The sequence below is a fragment of the Somniosus microcephalus genome, chromosome 5, assembly GCF_052327205.1.
Source record: "Somniosus microcephalus isolate GS21.2 chromosome 5, FLI_Smic_1.0, whole genome shotgun sequence".
Classification (NCBI taxonomy): Eukaryota; Metazoa; Chordata; class Chondrichthyes; order Squaliformes; family Somniosidae; genus Somniosus; species Somniosus microcephalus.
In genome coordinates this window covers 17,826,472-17,839,378 of record NC_140991.1, presented here as the reverse complement: position 1 = coordinate 17,839,378, position 12,907 = coordinate 17,826,472, and the positions used below count along the sequence as shown (strand labels likewise).

The 12,907-nt window shown below is 44.9% G+C and overlaps 1 protein-coding gene across 2 annotated transcripts in view; it reads right to left on the bottom strand.

Annotated features, from left to right (window-relative positions):
• The window catches only part of ctdspla (CTD (carboxy-terminal domain, RNA polymerase II, polypeptide A) small phosphatase-like a), a 184,543-nt gene that overhangs the window by 105,385 nt on the left and 66,251 nt on the right, over positions 1 to 12,907 (bottom strand). The window lies entirely within an intron of this gene.

Sequence of the window (12,907 nt, the reverse complement as noted above, 5' to 3'; positions counted from 1 at the left end):
TTCCCCATAGCCCTGCGATTTTTTTCCTTTTCAAGTATTTATCCAATTTTCTCTTGAAAGTTACTGTTGAACCTGCTTCCACCAGCCTTTCAGGCGGTGCATTCCAGCAAATTACTCATCTATAAACAATATTAAGAAAATATCCATTTTATTTTAACTGTGACTGCCTTGGCAAGAAGTTGGAGTAAACTGTCAGATGAAAATGTATGCATCGTTATCTCTTCTTTTCCAGACTTCAGCCCCCACACACTGTTGCAAAAATCTGCCTATTAAAAAGTGAATTCGTAACTTGTTTCATATTTGTTGAGCTAGATCAGGGTTACTGAAGTAATCGATGAGCAGTTCTTACAATTTGCAACAAAGGCCAGTGTAACTGGAAGGAACATGGTACCCATTCCTAGGACACAGCAATGGTGGGTGGGGGGGGGGTGGGGAGGCGCGAGCCTGGGTCTGCATTTAGCCTATTCTTCCGAGCTCACTTCTGTCCTCTTTTAAAAAGGAATCATCCTTTCAAGATTGAATTATTAATACGGCAAATTCAAGCCAAAACCATCGGTGAAGCAGCAATGGAAAATTTATAAAGAAAAAAAATCCGATCTTTGAAAAATAAATGAATGCACAAGAGTGCTGCTTATTCCCATTGACTGAGAATGTGCGTTGACTAAAGTTGTCGAATCCTCGGTATTGATCAGTGTTGATGTATGCTCGGAGACACCTGACTGGACTTCTTGAGCTTACTGTGCTAGACTAAGCTTTTTCTCGATAACGTGGGAGGATACAGTGCTGCCGCTCCTTACTGACGTTTGTCGGGAGCCTGAGGCAGACTTATCAAGTCCCAGTATCGTGCTTTGGTGACGGGCAGTTTCTGCACCGATTGCGAGACTCATGAATGGACCACTGCGTTTTGGCCAGTATTTAAAGTCTTGGCAGGCCCCACCGTGGAGGCAGTTAAAAGTTATTTTTTCGATATAGACACTATTACCTGGGTCAGTGCCAAAGGAGGCACCGCACAGTGGCAGCCAATTGGACCCAAGTCTCCCAAGGAACCTGAAAAAGAAACACAAGCACATACAGGCCAGATAACCTAACTTTGTCTAATCCAAGTTACTCCTACAGAGAGGCTACAGATTCTTGGCAATGAGGTCTGACGCAAAGGGTGAAGAAGTGTTAGCTAGGGGAAAAACAAACTGGCACAATGGCGGAGATCCAGAGCTTTATATGATGCAGGTGCAGCACAACATACGCTAGCTCAGCATGTGGTTTGTAAACTAGCCCATACTCCTATAGCGCACGGAAGGTGCAGAAGGATAAATTGTGCAACAATTTTGTTTGCTTTTAGAACAGGCAAGATGTTAACTGGGAAACGGAAGAACGTGGAGATTTATTGTTTCAATGCAAAACAGTTTTACATAGTTGTGTGTGGGGGAATACCAGTGGAAATGAAAAAATATCAGCTTCCCACAGGCATCACGTGACAAAGTCATTTTAACCGTTTTGTCTCGGCTCCAAAAATTACTCCCCGAAATTAGCTTTTTCAGTTACAACAGTGACTACATTTCAAAAGTAACTTATTGGCTGTGAAACGCTTTGGGACACGAGAGGTGCTATATAAATGCAAGTTCTTTCTTTCAGTTGATATGCTATAACATCAAAGGGAGCTCAGAAAATAGAGGGAAGCAAAAATGGAAATTAAAAAGGCTAAAAAAAAGGGGCATGAAGAAAGTCTGGCAGGAAACAAAAAGGAAATGGTAAAGGCTTTTCAGAGGAGGAACTGCAGCTTTTAATCCACTGAAGTACAGAAATCTTGATTCTAGGAACAAATTATTTTCTATGAATACACGGGCTACGGCTAGCTATGTATGATGTGATCAATAATCTCCAGCTGGGAAGCCGACTTTAACCTACTCAGGAATTCACCTATGAATTATCCAGTCGGAGTCAATCGCATACACTTTTCTGGCAGTGCTCAAAGGCACTTTCCCAAGGCTTCTTCCCACTCTCTGGAACTGCCAAATACAAACAATTATAAATGCATCCAAACGATAGCGGTGCTTTCTTTTCAATCAATGACGCTGCCTTTCAGAGGTTAGGGCAGCGGTCAGTATTAGCAGAGCGGTCCCAGGAGCGGGTTATCTGCGGGGGATACCCTACAAAGAAAGGTTTGCCAAGCCTGTGGCATAGGCATATGTCCCATCTCTCCAGAGTAGGCCGTTTGGTATACAAACCCCCACGAACCAACAATGGAGATTTTTAATAAAACCTGTCCAGGTGCCAAGTATTTTTCCCTCTGCATTTCAAAAGCATATTAAAACCCAATGGCATATTTCAGATTCCACTAGCCAAGATCAAAATTTTAACTCCAGTAAATTCTGCCAGTAGGAATTAATAAAACAGCAAGCATACTTGCAGATATAGCTGTTCAACATTTCTGACAGGCTTAGATCAAATGGCAGAATTTAAATTTTTAACAGAATATACATTATTCATTCATTAGCTTTTGAAATGAAGAATCACGCGGTCAGGCCCAGAGATCCCTCCCCATGTTCTCATTCTCATGTGCTACACATACACACCGAGTAAGAGTGGGTTGCTGTGTTCTATACGCCAATGAGTAAGAAAAACTGGAAGCAACAGCGGAAAATGTACCAGTTGACAGAATTTGCCATGTCTAAAATGGATCCCTCTCCCTCCGACAGTTGTGAACGGAGCTCCAGAGGCCTCTGGAACGACAGCATCGGTGAGTGAGACTCCCGCTACAACACAGACAACAAACTGCGCTCTTCAAGCTACAACAGGGTTCCATATTAGGTGCTACAAAAAATTAAACACCCTGTAGGCTGTGTCTATTGGCCATTTTGTGATGGGAACCATATGCTCCTGTTCAAGGTGTTTAGGGTTTATTTTAGGAACATTTCACAGACAGAAGCATACAGGATTCAGATGATTATAAATTAGATCAACACTTGTGAGCTCCTTGCTTAAGATGAAACAGAGGCACGGTAGAAGACCCCAAGACGGCGAGAGGGTTTTTTTTTGGGGGGGGGGGGGGGGGGGGGGGGGGGAGGTCAGGAAGAGATTTTCCTGATCTTATTCCCCCAATTGGCCTGGGGTTTTTTAATCTGTTTGTTTGCCTCTCAGGAGATTACACAGCTCCTGGGTGGGGTGGGGAATGTATATAGCGTGACGCAGAAGGCGTGGCATTTGTGTGGGACAGGCTAAATGGACAAGTAGGTCTTTTCCTGTCCGTCATTTTTTGCATGTTCATATCAATAATAATGATTGTAGGCAGTACCTAATTTGACGTTATGGCAAGCTGCATTTTTAGTGTACGCTCCTTGGGGAAATACAAACCAAACCAGAAATCTCTCTCTGCTGTTCTCAAAATGCAATACTGGGAATTGATGGGGCTTGACACAAAGGAACCGTTAATTATACCAAAGGTGATAAATAACGAGAAGTTGCATGGCTGTAGAACTGAAACAATCTGTGAAATCATGCAATCATACACAGAGAAGGGGGTCATTCGGCCCATCGTGCCGGTGCTGGCTCTTTGTAAGAGCTGTCCAATTAGTCCCACTCCCCTGCTCTCTCCCCATGGCCCAGCACATTTTTCATTTTCAAATATATATCCAATTCCCTTTTGAAAGTTACTATTAAATCTACTTCCCTTTCAGCCAGTGCATTCTAGATCATGGCTCATTGCGTAAAAAAAATTCTCATCTCCGCCCACTGGCTTTTTTTGCCAATTACTGACCCTCCTATCGGCGGAAACAATTTCTCTCCATTTACTCTTATCAAATGCACTCACAAATGTGAACACCGCGATTAAATCTCCCCTTAACCTTCACTGCTCTAAGGAGAACAACCCCAGCTTATCTAATCTCTCCACATAACTGATCCCTGGTACCATTCTAATAAATCTCCTCGGCACCCTCTCCAGTGCCTTGACATCCTTCCTAAAGTGCAGTGCCCAGAATTGGACACAATACTCCAGGCAAGGCCGAACCAGGCATTTTTAAAAGGTTGACCATAACTTCCTTGCTTTTGTACTCTGTGCCTCTATTTATAAAGCCAAGAAGTATTCATCATGATCAAAGAATCTAATCTGGAGTTTCTTCCAAACTGATACAAGTAAAAATCCCTGTCGAGTTACTTGCTAAGTATCAGAAATATTCAGCACTAATTTCCAAACAAAACCAGTGCTTCCTATGGTTGCCAAGTTAATGTTCCTAAATAATGGCTGCGTACACAACGGCTGTGATCTGAATGAGAAACCAATAGCTGGGACTTCACCAAAGTAACCGGGGGCAACATAAATTGAAACCATTATAAAAGTGGTGGAAGTTGCTAATGCGACGGCTCATCAAATTCTGGCCAACGCCACTTCAGCTCAGCTCTTCACTAACATTAAGAATTCAACTGGCATCTGAATGCCAGAGAACAGGTGCCCACAACTCCGCTTTGGCAGCCCAGAGAGCAGTACAGAGCCAGCAGTCTAACTTGGTACTGCCAGCTCACATTGTTGGAAAGCAGGCATTTAGATCAGTACCTCCCAAATACAGGTCCATTCTATGCCACAAAAGATGCAGCTCTCTTGAGAAAAGCTAATATTCAGCTACTTCATTTTTCTAATATGCACCACTAAGAGCAAGTGAGAACGGAACAAATACTGCCAGCTACACAACAGTTCAGATTGTCTCTATTTTAACATTAAACAGATATTTGTAGGAGACTATAGTAACCTCCACGGCTAATGTCGAACTGTTTGTTCCGCTCTCCATTTCCAAGCTTCCGCAAGGAATTTCGTTGCCGTAATTTGTATCTTCCGCTGCCACTTTTCCAATGGAAAAAATAAATCGGGCAGGGAGTAAAGGGGCAACCGATTCGCTACCACCTGTTTTGCGCCATCACTGAAGACCAATTTCACCCCAATTGTAGTTTGAGTACAAATTTTAAAATCAACATTAAACAAGAGGCGATGTTGCAAAATAAAACACATATTCTCAAGCTGTATTTTCTGTGAAAGGTGACATCCCAAATTTTGACCGTAACATTCATTACCAAATGCCACACGAGCAGTTAAACATCGCCTGAAACCTAAAGTGTTCCAGCCTTCACTAAAGTGGTAACATCAAATTTACAGCACAGCAACATCCCGAGGTTGTGACACACACTATGTAAATGCACGTCTTCTTTCTTTCGCCCAAACTGGTCCATGCCGGCGTTCATGCTCCACAGGAGCCTCCTCCACCCGAACTCTCGTCCTCTACCACCATATCCTTCTATTCCTTTCTCCCTCATGTACTTATCTAGCTTCCCCTTAAAATGCATCTATGCTAGTCGCCTCAACTACTCCTTGTGGTAGCGAGTTCCACATTCTACCCACTCTTTGGGTAAAGAAGTTTCTCCTGAATAACCTATTGGACTTCTTGGTGACTATATTGATGGCCTCTAGTTTTGGACTCTCCCAAGTACTTCTACCCTACCAAGCCCTTTCATCATTTCAAATACCTCGATTAGCTCACCCCTCAGCCTTCTCTTTTCTAGAGAAAAGAGCACAAGCCTGTTCATCCTTTCCGGATAGGCATAACCTCTCAGTTCTGGTATCATCCTTGTAAATCTTTTTTGCACCCTCTCCAGTGCCTCTATATCCTTTTTAATGAAGTGGTAATGGAAGACAGGAATCATCAGCTCACTTCTTGACTATGCAAACACGTGGCTGAAACAACTCAGAGTTACATCCTAATCCAAACAGGGAAATGGTCGGCCTCTGTCTGAATTAGGAGGAATACCAAGCAGTCTGGGGCATGTCCTTGAAGTCACAACAACACATAACCACCTTCTGGGATAAGAAAATAAATGATCAGCGGTGACTCAAACACAGACAAGCCAAGGACGCAGACAACAGGACCACTAATGAGCAGCAACCCAACCACCCATCTACCCTGCTCCCCACCCCAAAGGAATCCGGAGGCCAAGGTATAATTGCTCTAACCCTAAATGAAATTTTACATTGAACTTTTAAGAGGATTCCCAGAGCCCAGTGTCTGTGAGGCCATTCCTCGCATTTTTTTGCTGCAAGATCTGGTTTGCGTAGTTTTACCTGGCTCCACAAGTCTACTGGCGATCCACTGAAACAAGATTGAACAGCAGAAATGCTGGGGACCAGCTCCCGCGCGCACAGCTCGTGGAGCTGGACTTCAAACATCAATTGAGGAGATTGGGCCCATACACTCTGGAGTTTAGAAGAATGAGAGGTGATCTCATTGAAACATATGAGGGGGATTGACAGGGTAGATACTGAGAGGTTGTTTCCCCTGGCTGGAGTGTCTAGAACTAGGGGTCACAGTCTCAGGATAAGGGGTCGGCCATTTAAGACTGAGATGAGAAGAGATTTCTTCACTGAGGGTTGTGAATCTTTGGAATTCTCTACCCCCAAAGGGCTGTGGATGCTGAATCGTTGAGTATATTCAAGGCTGAGATCGATAGATTTTAGGACTCTAAGGGAATCAAGGGATATGGGAATCGGACAGAAAAGTGGAGTTGAGGTAAAAGATCAGCCATGATCTTATTGAATGGCGGAGAAGGCTCGAGGGGCCGCATGGCCTACTCCTGCTCCTAATTCTTATGTACTTATGTAATACGGAAGGTCCTTTAAAATCACAATGCTCCCAGCACAATTGTGCATTGAAACCTTAATGTATTCATGCACTTCTACAAGAAGAGTGTAATCAAAATGTGCAATGGTTTCATATAACGTATGCGAGTGCAAACTTGAAAATTCAGGGGGCGGGGGGGGGGGGAACATTAAAAGAAAGAGACAAATGCATCATTTCACACTTGTTTATTTTTTACTGAGCTTATTGGCTGGGGCTTTACTGGAGATCGTATCTATGGAATGCAGAGATTGTCCCTGTTGTGTGGCGTGGAGAGACAGGTTCAGTTACTGCAAACCGGCATGGCCAGAAAGCCTCGCCCACCCTCCCCGTAGCTCCACGTCACATGCTAGGGGGTTCTTTACATTGCTGTCACTAGGCAGTGGGCACAAGGAGGATTTTATTTTAAAACTGGGAAATCGTTCATCTAGTATACATAGTACATCAATGCTGTGTATCTAATTTACAAAATTAACACCTGCGTAACTGAGTTACAACACCTCTACATAGCATGCTGCAATTGGGATCTTCACACCACGAAACACAACCCTCACCTTGCACGGCAATTTTCTATTTAGTAATCAAGGCAGCTGCAATCAGACGGCACCACCCAGCAAAATGTGTCCAATTATTTCTGTTTAAAGTAAAAGACAATTAAATGTATTTACAAACCCCTGGCCAATATTTATTCCTCAATCAACATCACTAAAATAGATTATCTGGTCATTATCACATTGCCGCTTGTGGGATCTTGCTGTGCGCAAATTGGCTGCTGCGTTTCGTACATTACAACAGTGACTGCACTTCAAAAATACTTCATTGGCTGTGAAGCGCTTTAGGGCGTTCGGAGGTCGTGAAAGGTGCTATAGAAACGCAAGTCTTTCTTTTTTTTTTTAAACCACTTTGGGATAAAGAGCAATTCCGCAATGTGGAAATTTATAGTGAATGTTTGGAACGGTTCCCCCGAAAAATCTGCCCAAAGCAGGCAACAAACGCCTTTTTTTTTTTAAATAACGTTTAATAGTTTAAAACATTTTGGTCAGCTTTTAATTGATGTGCACAGTGGCAGGAGGCATTGAGCTCAACGAACAATATTCTGGGTAAGATGGACCCCCCCACTCTATTATATGAATGAAAGCTGGAAAGACTGTTCTTGGAATTCATTCTTTTTAAACTTCAATGGAGTATTTTACAGTTATGGTCTGCAAGAACAGCCTCGGATGGCTAATTAGTAAAGAACGCCACTGTAAATGCTCATTGCAAGAGAACGGCAGTTTGCTGCAGTACATATGGCAAACATTCTTATACCAGTCGTGGTATTTCCGGTCCTGTACAAGACTGGAAGTTTCTTGGCAACTGGAGATTTCAGCAGCAAGAACAGAGATAGATGAACACAGACTGGGCGGGTTCGGCACATTTGATAATGTACCCAGGTTTGCAGGAAATTTTGTTGAGTAGCGACTGTCGGACAACTTTCTAGACAATGGCATTGTAATGAGCGGGTGCCACCCAAGTTCAGTTAAAAATGAATTGAATCATTAGCAGTGCTGTGGAAAAGGACTACTTAATAAACATGGTGAGCCAGAATCCCCAGAAAATGCAGGGTATACGTGGACATTTTTATTATGTGGAGTGACAATGTGTCACTAATACATCTAATAAGGAATTCGGGAGAAACTTCTTTACCCAGAGAGTGGTTAGAATGTGAAACTCGCTACCACACGGAGTGGTTGAGCCGAATAGCATGGATACATTTTAAGGGGAAGCTAGATGAGGGAGAAAGGAATGGATGGATATGCTGATAGGATGAGATGAAGTAGAATCATAGAATGGTTACAGCACTGAAGGGGGCCATTTGGCCCGTCGAGTCCAGGCCAGCTCTCTGCAAGAGCACTTCAGCTAATCCCAATCCCCGCTCTTTCCCCGTAGCCCTGCAAATTTTTTTCCTTCAGGTACTTATCCAAATCCCTTTTGAGAGCCACAATTGAATCTGCCTCCACCACCCTTTCAGGCAGTGCATTCCAGATCCTAACCACTACGTAAAAAAGTTTTCCCTCATGTCGCCTTTGGTTCTTCTGCCAATCACCTTAAATCTGTGTCCTCTGGTTCTCGACCCTTCCGCCAATGGGAACAGTAGGGTGGGAGGAGGCTCGTGTGGAGCATAAACACCGGCATGGACCTACTGGGCTAAATGTCCTGTTTCTATGCTGTAGTTTCTATGTAAGTCTGTGTAAATTTGAGACAACTAACTAGATAATAGAGATTTAAATTAATGTGCAAAAAATGTCAGGGGGAGATGAGAATTTCTTTTTACTCTGAGTTATGAGCTGGAATGCACTGCCTGAAAGGGTGGTAGAAGCAGATTCAACAGTAACCTTCAAAATGGAACTGGATATATACTTGAAAAGGAAAACATTGTAGTTCTATGGGGAAAGAGCAGGTAGTGGGAGTGGGAGTTAGACAGCTCTTTCAAAGAGCTGGCCCAGGCACGATAGACCGAATGGCCTCCTTCTGTGCTCTTTGATTCTATGATTCAGTTAACCTACTGTGCAATGCGAAGTGAGAGGTATAAATAAAATACAAACACAACATTGTGGAGAAAGGCACATGTAAAAAAAAAACCACAACAGTCACAAATGGCTCTTCTACAATCCTATATGAGACTTAATGCAGCTTGGAAAGACTAGGAGACAATGCAGTACACCATGCTGGTGTACCAACACACTGTGCTACAGAGTTACAGCATCCAGGACGGTACCTACTGCTCAGAATTCCCAATTTCGTCTCAGGTCGATGACCTTTCGTCCCGAGTGGGTTCTGATGAAAGGTCATCGACATATACATTGCACAGAATCAGGAATTTCGGCCCAACTAGTCCATGCCGGTGTTTATGCTCCACACGAGCCTCCTCCCACCCTACTTCATCTCACCTCTATCAGCATTATCCTTTATTCCTTTCTCTCTCATGTGTTTATCGAGCTTCCCCTTAACTGCATTTGTGCTATTCGCCTCAACTACACCATGGTTTTTCTTTTTAAATGGGATGTGGGTGTCGCTGGCAAGGCCAGCAGTAATTGCCCATCCCTAATTGCCCTCGAGAAGGTGGTGGTGAGCCGCCTTCTTGAACCGCTGCAGTCCGTGTGGTGATGGTACTCCCACAGTGCTGTTAGGTAGGGAGTTCCAGGATTTTGACCCAGCGACAATGAAGGATCGGCGATATATTTCCAACTCAAGATGGTGTGTGACTTGGAGGGGAACTTGGAGGTGATGGTGTTCCCATGCGCCTGCTGCCCTTGTCCTTCTAGGTGGATGAGGTCGCAGGTTTGAGAGGTGCTGCCAAAGAAGCCTTGGCAAGTTGCTGCAGTGCATCTTGTAGATGGTACACACTGCAGCCACGGTACGCTGGTGGTGGAGGGAGTGAATGTTTAAGGTGGTGGATGGGGTGCCAATCAAGCGGGCTGCTTTGTCCTGGATGGTGTCGAGCTTCTCGAGTGTTGTTGGAGCTGCACTCATCCAGGCAAGTGGAGAGTATTCCATCACACTCCTGACTTGTGCCTTGTAGATGGTGGAAAGGCTTTGGGGAGTCAGGAGGTGAGACACTCGCTGCAGAATACCCAGACTCTGACCTGCTCTTGTTGCCACAGTATTTATGTGGCTGGTCCAGTTAAGTTTCTGGTCAATGGTGACCCCCAGGATGTTGATGGTGGGGAATTCGGCGATGGTAATGCCATTGAATGTCATGGGGCGGTGGTTAGACTCTCGCTTGTTGGAGATAGCCATTGCCTCGCATTTCTGTGGCGCGAGTGTTACCTGCCACTTATCAGCCCAAGCCTGAATGTCGTCCAGGTCTTGTTGCATGCGGGCATGGACTGCTTCATTATATGAGGAGTTGTGAATGGCACTGAACACTGCAGTGATCAGCGAACATCCCCATTTCTGACCTTATGTTGGAGGGAAGGTCATTGATGATGCAGCTGAAGATAGTTCGGCCTAGGACACTGCCCTGAGGAACTCCTGCAGCGATGTCCTGGGGCTGTGATGATTGACCTTCAACCACCACAACTATCTTCCTTTGTGCAAGGTATGACTCCAGCCAGTGGAGAGTTTTCCCCCCCCGATTCCCATTGACTTTTTTTTACTAGGGCTCCTTGATGCCACACTCGGTCAAATGCTGCCTTGATGTCAAGGGCAGTCACTCTCACCTCACCTTTGGAATTCAGCTCCTTTGTCCATGTTTGGATCAAGGCTGTAATGAGGTTGGGAGCCGAGTGGTCTTGGCATAACCCAAACTGGGCATCAGTGAGCAGGTTATTGGTGAGTAAGTGCCGCTTGATAGCACTGTCAATGAAACCTTCCATCACTTTGCTGATGATTGAGAGTAGACTGATGGGGCGGTAATTGGCCGGGTTGGATTTGTTCTGGTAGCGAGGTCCACATTCCACGAGTCCAAGGCAGAAAGCTCACACGTGAAATCTCTGACACCTTTGAAAAAAGGTAACGGAAAACACCCTAGCAACATAAACAAGATATTATATCGACATGGATAACGTTAATTCAAAGCACTACTTTAAGGTGTTAGAACAAAGGGTATAGGTTAATACTGGTGAAAGGAAAGTTTAGGAGCAATGTCAGGAAGAACGTCTTTACGCAAAGAGGATCTACTGGGTAGGCTAATGAAGGCAAAACTCGGTCATTCAAGAGTCAATTAGTTGATGCAATGGGGGAAATGTACGTCTTTTGTCTTAAGTGTCTGACCTAAGGTGGCCCAATGACCTCCCTCATCCTTCGCTATGTTGTGATCTTGCTAGCTATTTTACGGAGGACATTACTGCAACCACGCAGGTAGCACAGAATATTTTTTAATCTACTGCAGATACAAATCACCAATATCATAAAACTCCTGACCTGAAGGTACAGGCTCCTGGTGCAGGTTTCCCGCAAACACGGAGTCGGTGCAAAGCAGCGGTGACGCTGCACCAGTCCAAGGTGAGCAGCAGACACCTAACTGCAGCCGGTACTTGCCCTGCCCATCAGCTGTCTGCGTCACCTGTATCCCACCCATACCAGCAGTCTCAGCTCACCTGGGCACCAATTACACAAGATTCGAATGTCAAGAACTGGCTGCACACAGCATTACTGTGTATATAAAACAAATCAGAGGACGCCGTTTACACTCTTTATGGCTGAGAAAACCCATCGGGAGGGAGGTATTACTGTAACAGGCTCAAGGGTCGTGCACAATGCAGGAACAAAGGTTTCCTTCAAGGACATGAGTTTGTAATCCAAGAGGTGCTCGTTCAAAAGATATGTTTGGATTCTTTTTTTTTTTTTAAATTTAATAGCCTTTCATGGAAGGGGGGAGGGGGCATTAATCTAGAGGTTAATGAGCTGAGCAAAGGGTCCGAATTCACACTGAAATGAGAAAATAACTGACAAATCCAAGAGTTCATAGCTTCATTTTAAAGAGTGCTCAGTAGCTCCTACAAATCAGTTCCCTCAGTATCACAGGTCCTCAGTTTGAACAAAAATCTATATATATATAAATCGGTACTTCTGTCATTCTGTCTGTCTATCTGTCTGTCTGTCTGTCATCGCGTGTGCGTTGCGGGTATGCACTCGAAAGTTACAGGGCGTACCTATGCGCGTGTTACCTCCAAAGAAAGCTTACGCTTCCGAGACGGTTTTAAGCGTATTTACGTTTCGGCCGGGCTAAAATTGCGCCCGCGGTATCCCAAAAACCTTCAACATTCCGCTCATTAGCATCTCATTATCCGCTCATTAGCGACAGAGTGACCTCGAGCTCGACCAATCGTACGCCGGGTTGCTGGCGTGTGCCGCCGGGCCAATCGGTGCGCGTGTGGCCGGGCTTTATCGTTCTGAACCGAGGTGAGTCGCCGCCATCTTGATTCCAAACTTTTCCTTTCTTTTTCCCGCTTTCTGCGTCTTAAAAAAAAAACGTTGCTTTTAAAACACATTGATTTAGAAAGTAATTAACTTATCTAATCTCATTAATTTTCCTACCTTTCCCCGTTTTTCCAGGTAGGCCTAGAAGCCTCGGCGTCTCCTCCGCACCCACGCCCGAGCTAGGCACCTCCCGGCCCCACTCGAAGGCTGGAGGGCCGAGCCTCAGCCCAGCGCCGCTAGGGTGCGCGCGCAGCAGGAGCTGAGACGTCTCTCTCTGCCGGGGCTTGCTGAGCGTCCAGCGTTACCCTGGCAACGGGCGCAATCGGCGGTCTTCACCTCGGGGGGGA